This window comes from Pan troglodytes, chromosome 16 (genome assembly GCF_028858775.2).
Source record: "Pan troglodytes isolate AG18354 chromosome 16, NHGRI_mPanTro3-v2.0_pri, whole genome shotgun sequence".
Taxonomy (NCBI): Eukaryota; Metazoa; Chordata; class Mammalia; order Primates; family Hominidae; genus Pan; species Pan troglodytes.
In genome coordinates, this window is record NC_072414.2 from 54,174,934 (window position 1) to 54,192,806 (window position 17,873).

Consider the following 17,873-nt stretch of genomic DNA (forward strand, 5'->3'; position numbering starts at 1 on the left):
CCCGTCCTGGCCCCACCGTTTACCAGCTGGGCCTGGTAAGCCACTTAACCTTCCCAGATCTTGGTTTCCTCCACATGAAACAAGACACTGAATAGTACCTGGTAATCTTCAAATCTTTCTAGAGCTTCTTTCTCTGCGCAGAGGTTTTTAATGAAATCCCTCCTGGACCCATGCCTATGAAGATTTCCCAAGTCCCTGAACCCTGTGAGCTTTTCTTTCAGCTTCACTAATTTCCCTGAGCTAGAAACAGACTTCTCAGCAACTAAATCTTGTTCGTGGTACTCAACTATTAGAGCTACAATAATGCTTGTCACCAAGAGGATCTAAATAAACAGTCTGCCTAAGCAGTTAGAAGTTGGCTACCTTGGGAATAGCGCCTGTGTCAATTTCTGAACTAGAAGACAGAACACCAAGTCTATTTCTGGTTTCACTAGTTAAACGTTTTGTGATAATGGCTGTATTCATTTCCTAGGGCTGCTGCAGCAGAATACCACAAACCAAGCAGCTTCCAATAGCAGATCTTTATGTTCTCACCACTGTGGAGCCAGGACTCCAAAACGAAGGTGTCGACAGGGCCATGCCCACCTTGAAACCTGTAGGGGAGCATCCTTTCTCGCCTCTTTCTAGCTTCTGGTGGTTTGCTAGCAATCCTTGGCGTTTCCTGGCTCACAGCTGCAGGATTTCAAACTCTGCCTCCATTGTCGCATGATGTTCTCCCCTCCTGTATCTGTATCTCTGGATCTCTTCTTTTAAGGACACGAGTTATATTGGATTAAAGGCCCACCCTACTTCAGTATGACCTCATCTTAACTTATAACCTCTGCAAAGACCGTTTCCAAATAACATCACATCTTCTGGCACTGAGGATTATGTCTTCAACATGTCATTTGGAGAGACACAATGCAACTCATAACAATGGCTCAATCACATCTTCTCTGCTCCCTCTTTCAACAATGGCTTCCCCACCCAACTTAATATAGGGTGGACAGGGGCAACTTCAGGACCTAAACCAGGGAAAAAGATAGGAGCCTTCATAAAAATGGAACCATCTATCCCCAGCACAGGAACCAGAGGGCACTTCTCTACCTCTGCTTTTGAAATAAAGAATATTATCATTGTTTTCTCCCCTGAGGAAATAGAAGAGTAGCCAGCTCAGCTAGGGCTGTCACCTTCCTGAGGTTGCTCCACACTGGCTGACAGCCAACAGCTGCTGCTTAAGAAATAAAATACCCTCATCATAAATAAGGAAATTACTGAATAAGGCTGGAATTTCAAGAGAGGAAATAGGTTGTACTCATTTTCCTACTCCATAAGAAAGAGGACACGTGTGACTTCATGGAGAGGCTGTGGACCAAGTGCGTCAGTACTGAGAGTGGTAGTGAGGGTCTCAGGCTGGTGCAGCATGAAGAGTACCACAAGAAATGCCCACCTATGAGACCGCTGAGGCCGGGCAGCGCCTATCCACCTCCCCACCCACTTTTTCTCAGATCACAGGCCTGGGATCTTGGTACAGTCCAAATGGTGGGGAAAGAACATGGAGAATAACAAATACAGAACACTTCTTGTTGACTTCTTCAGGTGAGAGCTCCAGGCCAGATTTGATTTAAATTAGAAAGAAAATGTTACATTAGTAGCAACACCAGTATTATGGAGAAATCTGTAAAACTATTGAACTTAGAACTAAGTATTATTTAACTTGCACCGTCTCTGTAAGACATATCATGCACTTAAACTCTTGTCAGACCAGTAAAGTTAAGTTTATTTTAGTGCTTGTCACAGATTGGATTCCCTGGGAAGCAGACGCTGAGTTGGAGATGTGCACATCAGAATGTTATTGCAGGAGCATGTTCTTGGAAATACAAATGTGGGGGAGTGAAGAGAAGAAAGCAGGATGAAGCAGAAGGAAAAGAGGAGCTGCAATCCAGTGCCCAAAGAGCTGTAGAACTGAGATCACTCTGAAGAACTGTCCCAAACTGCAAGAAGAGGGGCAAGTAATTATAATACCCTATTGATAATCATTGGATGAGAGCTTCCCTGGGGAAGGAGGCATTACTTTGCTCATGGTGGGTCCCTTAAGCTAAGGCAGTTTCATCACAACGATGCTCTCACTCTGGAGTACACACATCAAGAGATGGGCAGACCCTTCAGGAGAGGTTTAATGCATCCAGTACACATCGTGGTCGCTCAGCACATGCTGGTACCCCCTGCTCCATTAGCAGAAATTGCTAATTTTGAAGGTCTCCCCATTTAATGTAATCCACCTCTCCCTCATTTAATCACAAATACATTCACGCCCTTCCCAGCAGGAGACAACTGAATGTCACGTTGTGGGCTCTTCTTCAGGTATGTTCAGGTGATATCCATTCCTCTTCTAGGTGCAGGTTCTCAAGGTCTACTAGCCTGTGGGCAATGGGAGATTGGTTAAATGAATTGAGACACGCTCATATGGTAGATCATTAAAACTGAAGTTGTAGAAGATAATCATTATAAGAGAAAAAGCTTCTGGGATGTTGTTAAGGGGAAGAAGATAATAAAACAATGTATACCATATAATTCCACTTCTGGGGAAAAAACATACATATGAGAAAAATCTGTAAGAATGTACATTAAAATCCAGTAGTTATTTCTGGGGTGGTAGGATTATTGGTTATTCTACTCTTTCTCCTTTTCTTTAAATATGTTTTCTAGATCAGATAAAAATAATGTTACTTTTGAAATACTGAAAATATTATTTTTCCTCTAAAAATTATAGATGTCTTATGAGGAGTATGTTTGTGACTACATTAGTCAATTAATGATTGCTTGACCACTAGTTGGAGAAATCAGGAATGAGACTTTAAGTGGAGCTTGTATGTTAACAGTGGCGGCTTCAGAGCCTGGAAGATTTAGGAAAGGACTAGTTTGGGTAAAAGGAGAAGGTTTAGACCTATGCTGTTCAAGACAGAGGCCACTAGCCACATGTGACCACTGAGCACTTGAAATATGGCTAGTTCAAACTGAGATGTGCTTTAAGTGTAAAAAAAAAAAAAAAGATTTCAAAGATTTAGTATTAAAAATATTTTAAAATCCTCAATAATTTTTAATATTACATCTTGAAATAATTATATTTTGTATATATTGGGTAAATAAAACATAATATTAAAAATGATTCACATCTTTGTTTTGCACCGTGCTGATTTAGATACTTGTCAGGAAATGTAAGTTCTCTGAAACACCCCCCAAAGGGAAAACAATATGAAAAAGCATTTGCCTCACAGGAAACCTGCCAACCTTTCTGTTTTACATGGTGCTTTAGTAGGACAACCACTGGAAAGGGCAGTTTGTTGTCAAATGAGCATGTCAAATGAACTCCAACCACTGCAAGGCAAAATGAAACCCACGCTACCTAAAAGGTGTAGATATCAGTCCATGTAATTGAAATCTGTCGACTTGGGGGTAAGTTAAAGAAACACCGTGTTGTTGTAGAAGGCCATTGACATCTTCTCCTGGTAAAACCCCCAGAGGGTGCTGTCTTAAGGTGCTGGACAGAAACTGCCCCATGGCATCTACACACTGGATGCTGATTTGAGTTAAACTGAGCATTTGACAGAAGGATTCTGACCCATTCCCTGGAGAGAAAACCAGTGATTTGGGAAGGTATTTATAAAAAGGAATGATGTGCTCCAGTGATTTACAATAATGGCATATATTGTTTTGTCTTTGGTTTGTTTCTTGATTGTAAATATTGGTCAGTGTCCAAAATTAAGATGCAATCACTGGTTACCCCAACCTGGGATGTTTATTTGGAAAAACACAAAGTGGTTTAAAATTCATACAAATCACTCTAAACCTGGGTACACTCTTTTTCTTTAAATCTTAGATTCTGCTGTCAGATCAAGAGGAAAAGGGAAAGCTTTCATATTGCTCATAATGATTTTTTAAAATTTCCTTCATTTCTTACTTCCTCCTCAACTCTTTTCCACTCTAAAACATTCTCAACTCCCTAACTCATTAAGATATTTTATTCACAAAGAGAACTTAAATTAAGATTTAAATAAATATTTATTAAACTGTTTTCCAGATTTACAAAATCCAGCTGGGTAACTCATTGAAAATAAGTACTGTGTAATCTGTTGTCTAGTAAAAAGGATTTGAACAGAATGTTTAGGCCACATCTCAGCTCCATCATTCCTTCTGGTATCCTGGCATCACTGGGTAAGTTCACAGTTTAAGGAAGGAATCTGAGGTGGTAGAACCAGGTGTGCTGGAGAGGCAGCCTAGGTCAGTGGCTAAGAGTGAAATTCTGGCTTCACCACTTTCTAGCTCTTACAACCTTAGGAAGGTTATGTAATTTCATATGATTATTATTATTATTATTATTACAGACTTATGATATAGTTATTATTATTATCTCCATTTTAACGATGAGAAAACACAGAGCACAAAACCATAAAGACTGTGTCTGGGATGCAGTGTTATATAAGGGTGTTAAGCAAGTAAGTATATAAAATGCAGGACCAAAAGAAGCAACACCAGCCCCCAAACTACACCATGTGAATTTCCAAAGAACCAAGTGTTCACGCTACATCAAAATGAGCCTTTTGAATCTTTTGGACTCTGAGAAATAAAGCATAGTTATTATCAAATTAAAATTTAAATTCAATTCCTCAGCTGCGTCTTGATCACTGGATACCACTTTAATAATCACATTATTAAAGAAAGTTCCAAGTTTGGGGTGGAATACTGCAGATGAGGAAAGTAGAAATTACTGCTATATTATGATCTACACTTTGTCTTAATATGATCTGGCCCATATAAAAATGCTCCAGAACAGTTGCAAAATATGGATATTTTTCTTTGAAAACCAGCCTTTTGTCTTTATAACTTACAAAGCCATTTTTCCCAGTCCACAAAGCTATTTGGTCACAAATTTAAGAAACCAGTGATTCCTGAGATATATGTGCTTTCACACTTCAGGAAATAATTTCAAAATGATTTTGGCAGTCTACCCATTTTTATAAAGATAAAAAACTAAAATATTATTTTTGTCTTAGAAATAAGTATTAATAGAGACATTATTATATCTTTGCCCCTAGAGCTTTAGAAGCAAAGATTTGTCTTTCTCTTCCTCTCTCTCTCACTCTTCCCTATTTCCTCCTTCCTGGTGAGTCTTACTTCTGTATACTAGAGTACTTATATCTATTTTTTTAATGCTTTTGTATGTATATTATAAAGTGTTTCCTTTCTTGTTCTCAATTCAAATGGAATACTGAACTGTGCTCTCTATATACTAAGTTAACTGGGGCCTATCGGGGGGGTGGGGGGAGGGGGGAGGGATAGCATTAGGAGGAAAACCTAATGTAAATGATGAGTTAATGGGTCCAGCAAACCAACATGGCACATGTATACATATGTAACAAACCTGCACGTTGTGCACATGTACCCTAGAACTTAAAGTATAATAAAAAAAATAAATTAAAAAAAAATTTTGCCCAGCTCTTGTTTTTTTTCTTTAACTAGAATACTAAAGAGATACAATGATCTATTTTAAACAAAGTTATTTGTCTTAGTATTTTTTAAAATAGTACAAGGTTAAAAACAAGCTCAAGGTCTATCCCTATCAGTCAAACAACCAGAGTTCATGCATACTCTAGTGTAATCTGCAGCTGCTTAAAAATGTGAAGTCACATATACTAATTTTAAAAAGCCAATTCTGACACATGTTAAGAGGGAAAAGATGCAGATTTTCCACTCTAGCTCTGCTATGGTTTGATTCTTTGTCTCTTCCAAAATTCATGTTGAAATTTTATCCCCAGTGTGGCAGTATTGAGAGGTTAGGCCTTTAAGAGGTGATTGGATTGTAAGGGTTCTGACACGAATAGATTGATCCATTTGTGGATTAATGGGCTATCACAGGAGTGGAAAGAGAGGAAGAGAGATCTGAGCTAGCACACTTAGAAAGCTTGCCATGTGATACCCTGTGCCACCTTGGAACTCTATAGAGAATCCCCACCAGCAAGAAGGCCCTCACTAGATGCAGACCCTCGACCCTGGACCTCTCTCAGCCTCCTTAACTGTAAGAAATATATTCTTTTCTTTATAAATTACCCAGTTTCGGGTATTTTGTTGTAAGCAACAGAGAACTAAGATAAGCTCTCTTTATATATGTGTGTATATATATATGTATTTTTTTTCTGTGTAGCAAAATCCCATTTATGTTTTTTCTCAATGAATAGAAGGCCTGAGAAGAGTTAACCTTTCTGAAGATACAGCTATGAGTGTGCCAGTAGTAATGGGATAACCTTTTACTCTGTATTGCCAGAATCTTTCAAAAGGACAAATTCATGTATATTTTGTATTATTATTTCTTAAGTCTGTGGTCTGCAACAGAGAATAAAAAGCTGCTTCATATCTTCTGTGTGTGCAAGGAACACAGCAGGATTCTGAAGAGGAAGTTTGCCATTCTCTGCTTGTCAAGGCTCCTCTCCAAGCCCATGATCACCCTTCCTTTTTAGCAGCATTCTGAAGACCCCTGCTGGGATGGTCTACCGTGGAGAGAGCACCGTCCACCATTCCAAATTTATTGCTGCCTTTCTTCTATCAGAATTTATCTGCCCCATTCCCTTTTTGTTTGCCCTGCTTTCTTCCCCAAAAAGTGAAAATTGATACTAATTAAGTGCTATCTCCAAAGGCCTCTAAAAATAGAGCATAAAGCAATAAATAACATCATACAAGAATAAATCAAAAGAGTTGATAAGTCATTTTCTGCTAAGAAATATGAACTGGCTCAATGTACATAAAAATTAGATGTAAGAGTATCTGTTTTGGGTTGCTTCAGGTGTGAAATAGGGATGATGCTCCAGTAGCCAATACCACCCCAAAAACACAGGTATAAAAGATCTCTCCATACTTTTTCTCTACTGTGCCGACAGTCCCTTTAGACTTACTTGTATATCGAGGTGTCTTAAAGACAGTATATTCTTGAAGTGGCCAAGCCACAGGGTTGGGAAGACATGAAGCATTTGCTCCTGAGATGACTGGAAGGTCCAGAACTCTGAGTGTAGGCAAGACCACTAACATCTTTGGCTCATGAGAGGCAGCCAGTCCTGGCAAGTCACTTCATGTGTGGGTAGAGGTTGCATGTCTGGTCCAGCGGACCCCCTAGTGCCAACTCCTCGGATGCACTGTCCTTCCTCCTCGCTCTATCACACTCCTTCGTCATCCTTCCTGTAAGCTTGACACCTACCGAACTACCCTTTTAATGTCACACTGTCCCAAGATTTATCCTCAAGAAATAATGCCAGAAAGTCCACAATTGGAATTTCTTTCTTTCGGGCTAGGAACTAATGGCCTTCCCAAAGGTGAGCTAAATACAAGAATGTAGAGGTCAACACTGTAAGGAAAGGCATAAAAATGAAAAAGGAAATGTCCCTATTTCACCAATAAGTGGAATGCAATCCTCAGGAAGATTTCTGACAGGCCCTAAGGCAGCCACCCTAACAGAGGGAGGAATGTCTCAAAGGAGGCAGGTTGAGAACTCAGACTCTATAGATCAGCCAGAGATTCTAGAAATGTAAAGATAATACTGGTTATTCCTCACCCCAAACAAGGGAAATCTGCAATCCTCATCTCTACCCCCATACCTAAGACTACATTTCTGACAACCACAGCAACTTTTCCTTAGTTATCTGCTAAGGAAGTTAACAATTGTAGTTGGCCTCAGTAGCTGGGCTGAGCTAGGTTAGTGGATTCAGGAGGTAAGAACAAGGATTGAGGCAATTGGTCCATAGCAAAATGGAAAAAAAAAAAAACTTTTCTATAAAAGTAATTCTGTTTTAGAAAAAATAATCTTAAAACTGTTCCATTCCTAAAAATGGAACCACAAAAGTCACCAGAGAGCAAAAGCAATCCTGAGCCAAAAAAACAAAACTGGAAGCATCACATTACCTGATCTCAAATTACACGACAAGGCTACAGTAACCAAAACAGCATGGTACTGACTAACCAAAACAGCATGGTACTGACATAAAAATAGGCTCATAGACCAATGGAACAGAATAGAGAACCCAGAAATAAATCTACACACTTACAGCCAATTTGTTTTCAACAAGGGCACCAAGAACATACACTGGGGAAAGGACAGTCTCTTTAATAACTTGTGCCAGGAAAACTGGATATATACGCAGAAGAATGAAACTAGACCCCCATCTTTCACCATATACAAATTTAAACTCAAAATAGATCAAATACCCATGCTCATTGCAGCACTGATTTGGAATAGTCAATATTTGGAATCAATCTAGGTATCTAACAAAAAATGAATGGATAAAGAAAATGTGGTATATATGCACAATGGCATACTATCCAGTCATAAAAAAGAATGAAATCCTGTCATTCACAGCAACACGGATGGAACTGAAGGACATTATATTAAGAAATAAACCAGAAACAGAAAGTTAAACACCACCTGTTCTCATTCATATATGGAAGCTAAAAAATGTTGCTCACACAGATATAAAAAGTAGAAGAGAAAATACTAGAGGCTGAGTAGGATAGGAGGAAGAAAGGGATAGGGAGAGATTTGTTAAAGGATACAAAATGATAGCTAGATAGGAGGAATAACTTCTAGTGTTCTACATCACTGTAGAATGACTACAGTTAACAATAACATATAGTTTCTAATAGCTAGAGGAAGGAAGTTAAGTGTTTCCAACACAAAGAAATTATAAATGTTTGAGATGTTAGATATGCTAATTACCCTGATCTGTTCACTATACATTATATGCATAGAAACATCACTAGGTACCCCATAAATAAATGCAATTATTTTATGCCAACTGAAATAATAAAAAGAGGCAAGGCACGGTGGCTCACACCTGTAGAGATGAGGTCACACCTCTTTTGTAGAGATGAGGTCTCCTGTGTTGCCCAGGCTGGTCTCAAACTCCTGGCCTCAAGTGATCTGTCTGCCTTGGCCTCCGTGGGAGGCCTCATCTCTACAAAACATTAAAAATGATAATAATAAAAAAGAAAAGAAAACTAAATTGGATCAAAGGCTTAAATGTAAGATATGAAACCATCAAAAGAAAACATTGGGGAAATGCTGTAGGAAATTGGTCTGGGTAAAGACTTTTTGGGTAAAACCTCAAAAGCACAGGCAACAAAAGCAAAAATAGACAAATGGGATTACATAAAGCTAAGAAGCTTCTGCATAATAAAGGAAACAATCAACAAAGTGAAGAGACAACCTAAAGAATGGGGAAAATATCTTCAAACTCTCCATCTGAAAAGAAATTAATAATAAGAATATATAGGAAACTCAACTCAATAGCCAAAAAAAAAAAAATCTAATTTTTAAATGGGCAAAAGCCTCGGTGTGGTGGCTTGCACCTGTAATCGCAACACTTTGGGAGGCTGAGGCAGGAGGAAAGCTTAAGGTCAAGAGTTTGAGACCAGCCTGATCAACATAGTAAGACTCTGTCTCTACAAAATAAAAATAAAAATTAGTTGGGCATGGTGTCACACACCTGTAGTCCCAGCTACTCAGGAGGCTGAGGCGGGAGGATTGCTTGAGCCCAGGAGTTTGAGGCTGCAGTGAGCTATAATTGTGCCACTGCACTATAGCCTTGGTGACAGAGACTTTGTCTAAAAAAAAATTAATTAATTAGAATGGGCAAAAGACCTGAATAGACATTTTTCAAAAGAAGACATACAAATCACCAACAGGTATGTGAAAAAATGCTCAACATCATTAATACACAGGGAAATGCAAATAAAAACCACAATGAGATATCATCTCACCCCAGTTAGAATGGCTATTACCAAAACCACAAAAAATAACAAATGCTGGTAGGACATGGAGAAAGGGGAATGCTCATATGGTGTTGGTCGGTATGTGAAGTAGAACAGCTGTATGGAAAACAGTATGGAAGTTCCTTAAAAAACTAAAACTAAAACTACCATGTGATCCAGCAATCCCACTGCTGGGTATATACCCTACAAAAAGGAAATCAGTGTATCGAAGAGATATCTGCACTCCCGTGTTCTTTGCAGTGCTATTCACAATAGCCAAGATTTGGAAGCAACGTTAAGTGTCCATCAGTGGATGAAGAAAATGTGGTATATATACACAATGGAATGCTATTCAGCCATTAAAAAAGAATGAAATCCTGTCATTTGCGGCAACATGGATAAAACTGGAGGTCATCATGTTAAGTGAAATAAGTCTGGAACAGAAAAACAAATATCAAATGTTCTCACTCTTATGTGGCAGCTAAAAAAAAAAATGGATCCCATGTACGTAGAAAGTAGGATGGTGGCTTCCAGAAGCTGGGAAAGGAACGGACAGGGGTAAAGAGAAATTGGTTAGGGGGATACAAAAATACAGTTAGATAGGAGTAAGTTCTAGTATTTAATAGTACAGTAGAGAAACTATAGTTAACAATAGTTTATTGTATGTTTCAAGTTTGCCAGAAGATAATTTGAATGTTCCCAACACAAAAAATAGATAAATATTTGAGGTGATGGATATCCCAATAACCCTGATTTGATCACTACACACTGTATACTGGTATCAAAATATCACATGTACCCCAAAACATGTATAACTATTATATATATATAAAATTATAAAGAGAAAAAACATATTAACTATTTTAGAAAAATTACTGCATTTTTTAAAGAGTAATTCTATTTAATTCAAAGCACAGTCCTGTACTCTAAAATTCTGCCCTTCCTACATTTTGGCTTTGTAAATGTCCCCTTTGGAAACATCCAGCCCCAACCATGGCCTACTTCCCAAACCTAAATCTGGACAGAGGGTAATCCTTGGCCTTCCTCCGATGGCTCAACTGCCAGAAACTTCCTTCATTTGAACCCATCCAAATGCTGTGGAAGGATGTGGGCTTCTCCTAGGACCACATAAGACCACCCAACAGTCCTCCTGGGGCTTCTTCCATAGGCAACGAAACCCAGGACCTTGGTCCCAACCCAATTCCACTTAAAGAGTTACACTCTCAACTTTGTATGAAACTGTCTCTTCCTCTGGAACAGGAATCTTATCTGTGATGCAAATTAGGCACAAGAAAATGTTTCTTTCAACTTCCTTTCTGTCACTTTAAGAGGATTTCTAGTTATACACAATTTTTCTTTCTTCCTTCCCTTCCTTCTTTCCTTCCTTCCCTCCCTCTCTTCTTTCTCTTTCTTCCTTTCTCTTTCCTTTCTTTTCTTTCTCTCCTTCTCCCTTTCTTCCTTTCTCCCTTCCCTCCTTCCTTCCTTCCTTCCTTTCTTTCTATCATCCTCTCTTTCTCTTTTCTTTCATTCACAAGGTCTTGCTCTGTCTCCCAGACTGAAGTTCAGTGGTGGAATCATAGCTCACTGTACCTCAAATTCCTGGACTCAGGTGATCCTCCCACCTCAGCCTCCCTAGTAGCTGGGACTACAGGCATGCACTACCATACCTGGCTAATTAAAAAAAAAAAAAAAATGTTGTAGAGACAGGGGTTTCATTTTGTGCCCAGGCTGGTCTCAAACTCCTGACTTCAAGCAATCCTCCCGCCTTGGCCTTCCAAAGTGTTGGGATTACAGGTGTGAGCCACCACACCTGGCCTTTTACACAATTTTCTCAAATTTTCTTCCCCCTTTATTTTATCTCTGTGTGGCAAAAAAGAGGAGCAAGTGCCAAGGAAGAGACATAATCTGACCACCCTCAATTGTATGAACTGACTCAGGACAGAGGGAGGCAAAACTTCACCTGATCAATCCCTTGTTCTGTCTTTGGATATGGACAGGAGGGATCAGAGGGCCCCCTGCCTAGTAAAACCCACTACCATCAATATGGTTGCCAGCACCTTGAAGATCTGAGTCCTCAGCCAACCTGGTTACCTCTTGACCCTTTGCCCTTGGCAGCTTATCAACCACTAAGACAACCAGGGCTCAGCATGAGATCTTCAAGTCTCTTAGCCCTCCCCTTGTTCCTGCATAAATGAAAAAGCCTTTGGGAAAAGTGTACCCACCAACATAACCTTGTACTCAAGTCTTCATAGATTAGAATTATCTCTGCATTGTATTGTATTTTACTTGTGGCTCCTAGCCCTGCATATATTAGGCATGCAATGGCTACGAAAAGAGAAAGAAAATAAGGAAGGAAGGAGAGAGGAAGTAAGATATAGTTTGGTGTTCATGGTCATCCTACAGATTTGAATCTGTGCCTTTCTCTCTCTGACTCATTTATTCTTTTACTCTTTCACAGACCGTAATCTGTACCCAAGTCTGGCCTAGTACATCTGTCCACCTATTTCTGTGGCTGCATTTTTAAACTTTTTTCTTTTTTTCTTTCCAGCAGCTACCTCAATTCTAGTTATTTGATGCTTCTCTCTGTGTGTCTAAGTCTTGTTCTGTCTCATCCAATATTTTATTTTTTTTATGCTGTATATCAGAAATCTGAGTGGCCAAGGGGCAATGCTGTGGCAACACAAGGGAAGAGCACCACTAACCACTTCCCCCATGGGGCAGACAGAAGGAGTTAGTTCCTTCTTCCTGGCACCATTCAAGTCTCGTCCTACCATAATTTCATTTTAGTTTCCTCCAGAGTCTCCCTTAAATTCTTCTAACTACCATCAATAAGCTAACAGCTTCAGGAGTCCAGATCTTCACTTAGTGTGAACCCCACGTGGTTTGTCCTTAGGAATGAAGTCTTACCCTACTGCAATTTCACTCTCAGTAGGCTTCTGGCTTATCACATCCTACAGATTTCTAATGCTATGTGCCTTAGTCTCCCCACCCCTCCTTCTTTCTGTTTTCTAGTAATCGAAAGTCAAGACTGCCTCCCAACATTTGATTACTCTGTGGTCTTCAAAGTCTATACTCCAAATATATCCTGCAAGTACAAAAGCCTCAAAAACTTCATCCTTTTCTACTACCCCCTTTGTCCTTAGCTGGCTCCTTTAGGCACTACTTGCATGGGTACTGAGTGCTGACACAAAATCTGGAACTTCCTCGTGCTGTTCCGGGAAAGCCACCTGATGAGAATTGAGAACATTTGAAATATAATTCATTAGATTATAAGTGACCTATGACATGATTTTGTTTATTCTAGGAAGGCCTTGCCCAGGAACGATGTCTGTAAACCAATAAATAACTACATTGTTTGTTACTGGAAATTCCTCACAATCAACTTATTGGAGGCAACAGTCTACTTATCTGAGCAACAGGCATTTCAGACAACAGCTTACTTACCAAGACTTATTTGAAGACCCTGGCTTCTCTGTGTCCACCAATCCTGAACTATTCTGTGACAAACTTAGCCCAGTCCCATCAGTTCCCTAAAATACCCTAAAATGAAAGCTCTAAAAATACCCAACTCCTGACTTTCTCCTCCTAAGACACTTGCTAACCTTGTCCAAGTAGAATTCTCCCCCACTGCAGCAAATTTTTTATAAATTTAGATTTTCCTAATAATGAGTTGTCTTGTGATATCATCAGTTCAATTCTAAGAAGCTCAGCTCTCAGTGGGAAAAAAACAAAAACAAAAACTCTGTTGATTTGCTGACCAGCAATTGCTTGCCACAGGCTGGGGCTGGCAACTCTCTCCCGGCTTAACTACACCATGTCCAGCATTTCGGTTGTCTTTACCCTGACTGCCCTGCACAGCCCTCAAGCAGAGCACACACAGCATTTCTTGACAGCCCAGACTACTGTGTCCGGAATTGGTGGGTTCTTGGTCTCACCGACTTCAAGAATGAAGCCGCGGACCCTCGCAGTGAGTGTTACAGTTCTTAAAGGCGGCGTGTCCAGGGTTTCTTACTTCTGATGTTCGGATGTGTTCGGAGTTTCTTCCTTCTGGTGGGGCTCGTGGTCTGGCTGGCTCAGGAGTGAAACTGCGGACCTACGCAGTGAGTGTTACAGCTCATAAAGGCACTTTGGACCCAAAGAGTGAGCAGCAGCAGCAAGATTTATTGCAAACAGCGAAAGAACAAAGCTTCCACGGTGTGGAAGAAAACCCGAGTGGGTTGCCACTGCTGGCTACGGCAGCCTGTTTTTATTCTCTTATCTGGCCCCACCCACATCCTGCTGATTGGTAGAGCTGAGTGGTCTGTCTTGACAGGGCGCTGATTGGTGTGTTTACAATCCCTGAGCTAGACGCAAAGGTTCTCCACGTCCCCACTAGATTAGCTAGATACAGAGTGTGGATTGGTGTGTTTACAATCCCTGAGCTAGACATAAAAGTTATGCAAGGCCCCACCAGAGTAGCTAGATACAGAGTGTGGATTGGTGCATTCACAAACCCTGAGCTAGACACAGGGTGCTGATTGGTGTGTTTGCAAACCTTGAGCTAGATACAGAGTGCCAATTGGTGCATTTACAATCCCTTAGCTAGACATAAAGGTTCTCCATGTCCCCACCAGACTCAGGAGCCCAGCTGGCTTCACCCAGTGGATCCCGCACCAGGGCTGCAGGTGGAGCTGCCTGCCAGTCCTGCGCTGTGTGCCCGCACTCCTCAGCCCTTGGGTGGTCAATGGGACTGGGCACCGTGGAGCAGGGGTGGGCGTTCGTCGGGGAGGCTTGGGCTGCACAAGAGCCCACGGAAGCGGGGAGGCTCAGGCATAGCAGGCTGCAGGTCCCAAGCCTTGCCCCGGGGGGAGGCAGCTAAGGCCCGGCGGGAAATCGAGCATGGCGCCGGTGGGCCAGCACTGCTGGGGGACCCAGCACACCCTCTGCAGCCGCTGGCTCTGGGTGCTAAGCCCCTCATTGCCTGGGGTGGCAGGGCCGGCCGGCTGCTCCGAGTGCAGGGCCTGCCAAGCCCACGCCCACCGGGAACTCTAGCTGGCCCACAAGCGCTGCGCGCAGCCCCGGTTCCCGCTTGCGCCTCTCCCTCCACACCTCTCTGCAAGCTGAGGGAGCTGGCTCCGGCCTTGGCCAGCCCAGAAAGGGGCTCCCACAGTACAGCAGTGGGCTGAAGAGCTCCTCAAGTGCCGCCAAATTGGGAGTCCAGACAGAGGAGGTGCCGAGAGCGATAGAGGGCTGCAAGGGCTGCCAGCACGCTGTCACCTCTCACTACAGGCACCTGGAAATCTGGGGGAGATCACAAAGGTAAAGGGTCTCCTACAGAAGCCACAGCCACAGCAGCACATGAGGAAGCCCCTCTGGCACCTGACTGAAGAGCTGGCTTTTGCCTTGCCCATGCTTTAAGCTCGATCACCGTTACATTAATTGTGAAAAGAACACTTTTCAACTAATTCAGTCTTTGCTATGAATCTCCTCATCCCTGCCTCCAAAGCTCTCTCTGTGTCTGGTTCAGGCCAGTGACTTCTTGCTTCTCATACCACAAACAACTTAACGTTTCTTAATTGATTCTTCTGCTTCTTCCTCCACAATTAACAATTGATTTTTAAAAAAAAGTAACTTTTCTCCCAACCCATTGTCCCAGTAAGATGTGGAGAGGAGGCGCCATCTGGAAATAAAAGCCTCATGCTTTTCTTAGCCTCAAAGTATCCTGTTTCCAGCGTTTGTCCAACGCTTAAGCAAGGGTTCCTGGGTTCTCAGTCATGGGTTCTCTAACTTCCAGGCAGGGGCTTCCCCAGCCTCTTGGCAAAGGTGCCGGAGCTTCAGGTCAGGGATTCCCTCAGGGACCCCTTGAGTTGCAGCCACTCATGGATTAGGGAAATGCCTAAGTGACACATTCAGCCGCTGCTTTTCTCCAGTAGCCAGCTTGGTTAATTCTTTCCAGAAAGCATTTAAGGGGACTCTAACATGTGTCAGGTACCCTGTCAGCAAGTCAAAAATGTATGAGACTTTGATATATCAGTCCCTAAACTCCTGAGATTCCAATCTGGCAGGTGTATCTCCTTTAAGAATTGGTTTATTACACATAGGCCTGTCTTCAGTTCTCAGGGAGTTTAAAGCCTCTTTGGCTCATGACATCCTATCAGACCCAATAGCTCAGTATTACATGCTGAGCTATAGGGTCTGGGGCAGGTCCTAGCAGAGTCCCTGGCAGTAGTCCTATTCCAAGCCCTTTCACAATGCTGGTTCAACCTCCTTGGGAGTGGCATTAGGGGAACAGGTGTCTCACAACCAACAATCACAATTCTAGGCGGCCTTTAAGCTTTCCAGTTGTTGCTCTCAGAGCTGCATAAAAAGACCTAAATTACCATTGACCACAGAAGAGATCTCCTTTTCGCTCCCTCAGGGTGGAGATCAGATAATTTGAAAAGAATGATAAAATCCACAGGCCTAAAATAAACTCCAAAGTATTAAAAACTTGAAGATGACTTGGTCCCATGGCCGACCTCACCCAGCTCTAACTTCTGGGGCTCAGGATACTACACTTTATGTAGAAGTCCACAGGAAACCACCATAATATAGGTGGGACCTTTGAAAGACATTTTATTACCCAGGATATTCTCCATTGCATCATAGCTTTGTAGTAACATAGAGACTTGATTTTCATATTGCATTCAATGGACAAAAAGCAAAACAGAACATTACATCTACACCTGACATCATGCCTGGGTGAAAATGTGGATGCTTTGGACCAGAAGTGGAATATAAACCTAGTAACAGTGGATATGTTTGTTTCCGAGGTAAGCTTTTGAGTGCTTTTTCTATTGTGTGTGTACACACACACACACACACACACGTGTTTTAATGTATACCCAGCTTTGGTGGAAAATGCTTTAAGCTAGCTTATAAAAATATATACAACATAAGTCAAAATAAAATGGGTGTAAGCCAGGGAGGGAATTGGAACAGAAGGAAAGGAGGGCAGGAAAGACATGAAGAAAGAAAAGTAAGCGTAGTGTGCCACAGCCCTGCTCGCAGAGTCGAGCAGAGAAGGAGGAACACAGGATATGGCATCAGAAGGCCAAGCTCAGCAATTTTCTTGATCTGTGTACCTGGGTACAGCATTTAACCTTGCTATGATCTTGTTTTCATCTACACAAGGGGGAAGATAATAAAATCCCTGTGTTGAATATGGAAGGAAAACTTGCAGCTAAAAGCATTTTGTAAGCCTCAAAGTGCCCTTGATTCTCAGTCCCTGAAGCGTTATATTCTCTTACTCATAACTTACATTTGCGGTTCCTTGTGCCTGAAAAGTCCTTTCGTGTCCCAGCTTTCTTCAAAATCCCTGTCCATCCCTTGTTATTCTGTTCAAGAGTTGCCTCCTTAGGGAAGGATTTCAGGGCCTCCCTAAGATAGAATACGTGCCCTTTTATGAGTTTCCTCTAAACCGAAGAAAGATAGAAGCAGGGTAGTGTGGCGGGGAAGAGTGTGAATTTGAACTCTCTCACACTTGACTTCCCAATTCTGGCTCTACCACTTTCTACTCTAGTTACCTGGGGCAACTTAATTAAAACTCTTCAAGCCTCGATCTTCTCATCTAAAAACTGGGCTTATAGCTTCTCTTGTGTCCATCTTATGAGAATTAGACATAAGTATGTAAAACACCTGACAAATAGGGCTAAAGAAGTGCTACCAATTATTATTACTCATTTCTTTTGATTACGTTTCTCACATTAAACTTTGAAAAAGATTTAATTTGCTAAAGTATACTAAGTATATAAAGTATATTTGAAAGCATGGCTCTTGAAAAACTTTATGAAACAAGTTTTCTTAAACAAACAAACAAACAAACAATTCCTCTTTTAGGCCACATACTCCTCCCAGGTTGTTTTTCTATCTTAATAATGAGACTTCTCTGCTTTTGTCCACCCTGAGAAAGGCCTGGCATCATGAGTGGGATCAGTGCAGCTGGACAGGGACCTCACTTAGAAGGGTTTAATGCTTGGTGCCACAGCACTTTTCGCAAAGGACTCAGCAGGGGACAAGCTTTTCACTGGCTCTTGTGCACACAGTGCATTCAGAAAAGAGGCTGCTACACCTATAGGGATTGT

At 41.5% G+C, this 17,873-nt stretch overlaps 1 protein-coding gene across 1 annotated transcript in view; it reads right to left on the reverse strand.

Annotated features, from left to right (window-relative positions):
- Positions 1-1,735: 1,735 nt before the first annotated feature.
- Positions 1,736-17,873, reverse strand: part of LOC467699 (golgin subfamily A member 2) — a 71,272-nt gene continuing 55,134 nt past the window's right edge. The window contains 1 exon segment of the mRNA XM_063794425.1: positions 1,736-2,400. The gene's annotated coding sequence lies outside the window, so the exon portion shown is untranslated.